Here is a 7,210-nt window from a genome sequence, read left to right on the forward strand (position 1 = left end):
ATATCCTTTTAAGGGTAAAGTTTCAAATTTACCCGTTAATACCCTTCCTTAATGGGTTTAGCTCAAACCCTAATCTTTAAGACCTAGATCTTGATCCATAAGCCATCAATACTTCAAGCTAAGGCATACAAACTGAGATCTAGACCCTAGACACTACATGAACACATAAGGTCTCCGACTTTCTCTCCATACATGGCCTTTTGGAGCTTAAAAGGCCAAAATTACACCCTAAAGCTTGCATGGGGCTTCAATGGCCATAAAGTTTGCACCTCTATGCCATGAAAGCCCTTCAAGCCCCTAGATTTGGAGGTATACTCACTTGGGACATCTATTTCCCAAAAATCAAGATATTTGGACCAAAAACCCAATAAAAGTGAAGATGAGAAGATCTAAGTAATCATTAAGCAAGTTTGAGACTTGCTTACCAGAAAATGTTGCAAATGGAGTGAAGTTTCTGGATCTACTCTCTTCTTCTTGAGTCCTCAAGCTTCTTCTTCTTCCACAAGCTTCGAATGCACAAGTTTCTCTAAAAAATGACTCACAAGCTCACAAAAGGCATTAGGGTTTCGAGATTTAGGGTTTGGGACTTAAAGCCTGTAAATGAGGCCATCCGTTGAAGGTTAAGATGTTTGAATAGGGTGCAAAACCCTGAAAATTAGAGTTTCACTCTTCCAGTCCCACTCTTTGAGTTGGGGCTCTCAACTCGTCGAGTAGACTTTACATCCCACGTCCAATTCCATTCCTACTCGACGAGTTTGGGGCTTCCAACTCGTCAAGTTTCTATACAAAAGTGAACAAATATTAATTAAATACATACTAGGAACTAAGCGTTACAACAATATTCCCAGGACGTTGACGGCGAAGCACTATCGGAATCTCAATTACACTAATCAAGAAGAAAAAACAAACAAAAGTAAAAAAAGACAGTAGAAATTGGACCGAATAAAACGAAGCAACATTAATGCGAGCTTGAATTTCTATATCTCTAGATGACCAAATTGGCAACGACCAATCTATAATGGATTTTTGGAACCACGTTCTAGCATACTTCCATGTCATATAGTAAATGGTGAATATCTGACCTTCGACAGTTTACATGGCTAATTACGCAAGATAAGATATAGCTACACCAACTTTAGCGACATCTTCAACAACCTCATGACTATGCATAAAAATGGGTCCAACGACTTCAACATTTTAACCATCGTGCTTTATGCATATAAGATACCCACTATGGTAAATGATTTAGCTATAAAAAGCATGACTAATTATGCGCGATGGTCTAAAGTATGTCCTTAATCTGAATTCGCTTACACAATCACAATCTGTTGGCTCCAACAAATGACCGAGAACTTCGGAGTCAAACATAGGTTTTGTAAACAACCTCAACGATGAATTTGACGAGGATCAACCAACAGTCACCATTTGACACCCGGTGTGAAGGGACAAAGCAAAATAGGTGACATCATCTTAGAGAAAAAGCATTTCCAATGTTGAAAACTACACAACGATAGTAGCAGCAAATCATTAACATATACACCAGAGGATAGAGTAATGTTAATTTAGTTTTATCAATGTAATTTTTATTTTTAGAGTAAGTTTTCAATTTTTATGTAGTTTTTATGCAATTTTATTTGTTTTATTAATGAACCTTTTATTTTTCTTTTGGAAATGGCGTGGAGTGATGAATATTTTCTAAGGTATGTGGGGTGGTGTGATGTGGTGATGTAGATGTAATGAAGTTAAGACCACACATTTTTAAAGTAAAGAACCTATGATATCCTTAAAGTATCCACGATAGAATCTCTTTTAAAGCTTAAAAAAAGCTTTCAAGATTTTAAAAACTATATGAGTGAAATTAACAAGCTTATAATTAAAGTTTTTTTTTCATAATGTAATATTATTTTATTTATTTTTAGCATATATAATTATATGATTGATATTATGGGACTGTAAAAACAGATAAAACTATATTAATGGGCTTTGTGTTTTACAAAAATTCATAAGTGCAGCCTTAACTTTTTTTTAAACAAGAATGATCATTATGCTTTCATTCTCTTATGTGATTGGTCAATTACCCATTGTTGTTGCCACCTCCGACAACCTATCGTTGACAACCAAAATGTAGCATCCCAATCCTCAAATGTGAAATTTAATTCTTTATACATGTTTTCTTTAGAACTCGGCGTGTTGAGGTGACTTTTGGCCGCGGATATTAATGAACCAACTCGACGAGTTGGCAGCTGAGAATGAAACCCTAATTTTTAGGGTTTTGCACCATATTTAAAGGCCTTAAGTCCCTTGGTTGGCCTCCTTACCAGCTGCTTCTGTCCAGAAACCCTATTTTCGTGTATCATCTTCCAGACTTGAGTGTTCGAGCTTGTGGAGAGCTCGGAGAATTGATTTTTGGTATTCTTTTAAAGGAGCCTTGAAATTTGAAAGGCTATAGATCCAGAACCTTCCCACTTGTTGCGGTATTTTTGAGGTATAAAGTCGACTCCTTGCTTCCTTATTTCTTAGATCTCTTCCTTGAAGTTTTATTGTGATTATTGGCTCATTGTTGGGTTGTTCAAGGAGTTGAGTGTTTTATGGGTTGTCACTTTAGATCTGGCCATTTTGTGGCCTCATTTGGCTTAAAGTTGCAACTTTATTAGGTTTTAGGCCTCATTCATGCATTAAGTCCTTTATTAAGCCTTTCATGATTTCTAGAACTTCTTGTTGACATGAATGAACGTAAAGTTGGCAACTTTACCTGGTTTTCCAGCTCCAAGGTATCAGATCTACATTTTGAAGCCTTAGATTCGATAAACGGACTGAATGTGTTAAGCTGGGGAAAACTCGACGAGTTTTCCAGCCAACTCGGTGAGTTGTCTAGGGTTTTATCGACCTTCTGAGTATTACATAAACTCGACGAGTTCATTGGTGCACTCGACGAGTTGGGTCAACATGGACAATTGACCTTGACTATTGACTCTGACTTTGACCATGGTTGACCAAGTTTGACTTTTGAGGGAAATTTGGGTATTTCAGAATCTTGATGGAATTGGTCACATGGTGGTTGTAGGTATTTGGGTCGAGAGCTGAGATTTGGAGTCATACTTTATCAGTTCTGCACTACTTGTGAGGTGAGTTTTTCTCACTGTACTTTCGGGTCGAAGGCACCAAGGCTGACCCATTGGTTTGATAACCAGATATTTGTTGATATCTTGAGTATGGAATAGATATGCATGATGGATTTGATATGACTGTCTGGTAGATCTGTAGGATTACCTGTGATATTGTATGTTTATTTATATATGATATTATCTGTTATATGTCAACATATTGTATGTGTAACGCCCAGGTTTCAGGGCTAAGCATTTTTTTCAATGTAATAGTCTCGGTCAACCATTGTAACTCTTTTTGAAGTAATAAAGATGAAATATTTGAGTATTTTGTGAATTTATATGCTTATTATTTCATTATAAAGATATAATTAATAAAGAATAAAAATAAGCGTCAAAATTAAATTGTGATATAAGCTTGATATATTTACATAAAGTTATAGAGTACGTTCCCGCCTATGCGTTGATATAAAGAACGTCGAAAACGGAGTTCGTATGCAAAAGATACGACAGTTTTAAGAAAATCAGACAGTAAAACACTACTTTTCTTTAATCGCGTAAAACCGAATCGATCCTTTGAGGTACTTATACTTTGCCGACGGGATTTACGAGAGCGTTTTTGGACTAAGGATATGGTCTAGTATTTTATTTCATACTCGAAATATTTTTAACGAAAATATTTACAAAAGTTGCGAAAACGGACACCGCGTGCCGTTTAGACGCAAAACTTTAAGTGCGATTTTCCGGAGTTCCGTAACTCCAAAAATTAATCCGTTCGGGTTTCTGGAATCCTTGAATTACCCTCTTTCATAAGAAATTTTCGAAAACGCAATACGATGTCGGTATCTCGAGATACCCGATTTTGTGTGTTTTGGGCAATTAAAGGAGGAATAACCCATGTGGACCCACATGACTTGCATGGGAGAAAATCCCTAGCCAATTGCTTCTCCTCTTGGTCTTGTCCACGTGATCTTCTCCTCATCCCCACTCTTTTGCTTGCACACTTCAATTTGTGAGTACATTGCTTGGCTAGAGGCATGGCCCAAACTTGTATGTGAGTGTGTGTGTTTACTATAAAATGAGGCTTAGACACCTTCATTTCTCACTCAGAAAATCTGTCATCATCTTCCTCTTCTTTCCCTCTCTCTCAATCTTGATCTCTATCTCCCTATATATCACCTTGAAGATCATCACCATAAACCACCATTCCACCACCCCATGTTGCCGCTGCTTTGTGAGTACTCCACCATCACAATTTATTTATTTTTGTATGTTACATTCGTTAGCAAATGGCCAAGAACTAGTTTATTTATTTATTTTGCTTTGTTGTGCTTAATCGAAGAAGAAACAGGAGGAAGTGATTACCTTTCATTCAAATATTTGTAACTCACGATGTATGAATGAAAGAGATGCATTGTGCAAACTCTGATTTGTTTTATTTAAATAAAACACATGACCTTTTTTGAATTTACGAGATTGACCCCTCTTTTTTTTAAATGGATTACAAATCATGCCTCCACTATTCAAACTTCATTACGAAATTAATTTTAACCCCCCTGCCATGGAAATTATTTACAAATTTAGTCCTAAACACCTAAACTAGGATGTATATGTTCCATATTGGTCCCTCATTTGGAAATTATATTTATAATTTAGTCCAACTAAATTATTTAATTAACATAACGGACACTATACCTTGGTTAATTACCAAACTACCCTCCAAATATTAATTATATTAATATTTCCTTAGGAAACTAAATTTTCTCGGAGATTCGTATTCACGGAAAACTACTCGACCTTCTCGCATCCATTCCAGAACGTTATTCGTCTATCGAACGTTAAAATGAGTGCATAGTTACTTTCAGCTTACACATAGATATGAAGTATCTTATATAAATTATGTGCTATGTGTGCATATTATCTGAATACTTGCTATCTATGCTGGATGAACGTTTTATACATGTTTTCAATGATTTAAACTGTATATGTATTTTATATCTACAAAATATGGTGGGTAAAACATGGGTAGATGTAATAGTTGTTGTGTGACAAAATAAAATAATGAGAGGCCTCGTTATAGATGTTATTGATGATCCAGTCATCTAGCGGAGTATAGATGACGACCACGGACTATTCTAGACAGTCTAGTGGAACACTAGCAGGCTCACAACTTGTAGGTGTTTATTCGAACTGTGTGTTTATTTGATTTGTGTGTTCACCAGATGTACTCCATCCCCCACATGGTTGCCTTAAGGACATTTGTTGCTGAGGAATCCCCTTAGCAGTAGTGTCCGTCCCAATGATAATCCTTAAGATAGGTCCCTTATGATAGATGCTTAGGGACGTAATATGAGGATAACGGGAACGGGTAATCGGGTTTGTTTAATTTAATGAAGTTAATAAACTTATTTATTGTGGGTTGAAAACCCTATGTGCTCACCAGGCTCCCAAGCCTGACCCACTCAGTTTCTTGTATTACAGGTAGTGGCGCATGAGCATAGATGTGATGTTTTGGACGAGGGATTACGGATATAGGCCTGTAGATATGAAATAATGTAGTAAGGCTTATATTGTACTGTTTATGCTTTTGATCTGTACGAACATGACATCCCGAGTCTTTTAATGAAATACATTTCTATGGAAATGCTTTTGATAAATCTTTATCATATTTTGTTTTGGGACAAATTCCGCAATGCTTTTATTTAAAATGTTACTCTGATTTTTAAACAAAGCATAAACAAACCGATCTTTTCTGGCCGTGATTTTGGGGATGTCACAGTATGGGTTGGGTTGAGGTTGTGCTGCTCTGTGATGTAGCCAACAAACCCTAGAGTATGCCAGATATGAACTGAGGGTCAGAGAAGGCATGCCAGACTCATACTGAGGACCCATGAGCATTCCAGATAGGAGTTGAGGGCCAGGAAGGGCATGCCAGACTCGTACTGAGGGCTTAGTGGTATTCATTCCAAGGACTGATCATGCCGGGGAGCAAGCCAGACGTAAGCTATGAGCCGAGGGCAAGCCAAAATTATGTTGTGGGCTCAGGGGTAATTCAGTCTGTTAAGTTGCGGACTCATTACATGTTGTTATTATATTTGTGCTATTTCTTATGTATCGGTATTTTGGGGGAACTCACTAAGCTTTGGACTTACAGTTTTGGTTTGTGTTTCAGGTACCTCATAGGATCGCAACAAGGCGAAGGCGTGATTGTGCACCTCCTCATGTTTTAGTTTTACGATTTTGGGATTTCTCTGATGTGAAACTTATTTTGAAAACAATTTGTAAACAATGTTGGTTTTGGGTTGTTTAAAAAGTTTAAAATTTTCAAGAATTTTATGAATATTATACAAATGAAAAAGAAAGAAAGAAAAAGAGAGATATATAAAAGCAAATCAAGGGGTCGTGGTCTGACACCGGAGGTGTTTTCGAGGATGGTGGTTTCAGCCAGGAAAAACAGAGAGAGAGAGAGAGAGAGAGAGAGGAAGATCAGACTGTGTCACTTAAGTGGCCGAAGTTGGTCCTTGGGCGGCAAGCTAAAGTAGTGGTTGTGAAAGAATGTGAGAAGATACGAGTGACTGTTTTTTTTTTTTAATTTTATAGACGGGTAATGAGTTTTAAATTTACCGTGCATTGAGTTAACAAAAATTATGTTTTTTCTTTTTAAATGAAAATAGTTTTTTCAATAAAAAGGGACAATCATTATATAATAATTATAGAATTTAAGGGGGAAAAAACTAATGATAAGGGTCCACTTTAGATTATGAAATGAATGTTAAAAAACATACTCATATTTTGCTATCCGGATGGGGCGTTATTGGAGGTGGGTGGTGTGCGTTATGGAGGCGAACACCACCCCATGGGTGATGTTTTGGTTGTGGTTGTGGTTAGCTGTAATGAGAACCATGACCAACCATGTTGTTTTCCTTTTTTTTTCTATTAGATGTACAAGATATTAAACCTTAAGTACAAATACAAGCATGATAAATATGATGTATAGTGATAATCATTTCCTAAATGCGTGATAGGAAAATGATAATAAGATTGCAATTAGTTGGAAACACTTTTTAAATGGCGATGATGACTTCTCCCTGATAGCTTTAGGTTGT

The 7,210-nt window shown here is 36.6% G+C and overlaps 1 long non-coding RNA gene across 2 annotated transcripts; it reads left to right on the top strand.

Moving 5' to 3' along the window:
* The first annotated feature begins 4,134 nt into the window (after positions 1-4,134).
* On the top strand, positions 4,135-6,435 carry LOC128132247 (uncharacterized). Of its 2 annotated transcripts, XR_008230464.1 has the most exons (3): positions 4,174-4,338; positions 5,586-6,151; positions 6,277-6,435. It is a non-coding gene; the product is annotated as an uncharacterized LOC128132247 (long non-coding RNA). The 2 variants fall into 2 exon arrangements; XR_008230463.1 differs by having other exon boundaries at positions 4,135-4,338; positions 5,586-6,435.
* The last annotated feature ends 775 nt before the right edge of the window (positions 6,436-7,210 follow it).

Source organism: Lactuca sativa, chromosome 2, assembly GCF_002870075.4.
Source record: "Lactuca sativa cultivar Salinas chromosome 2, Lsat_Salinas_v11, whole genome shotgun sequence".
Taxonomy (NCBI): Eukaryota; Viridiplantae; Streptophyta; class Magnoliopsida; order Asterales; family Asteraceae; genus Lactuca; species Lactuca sativa.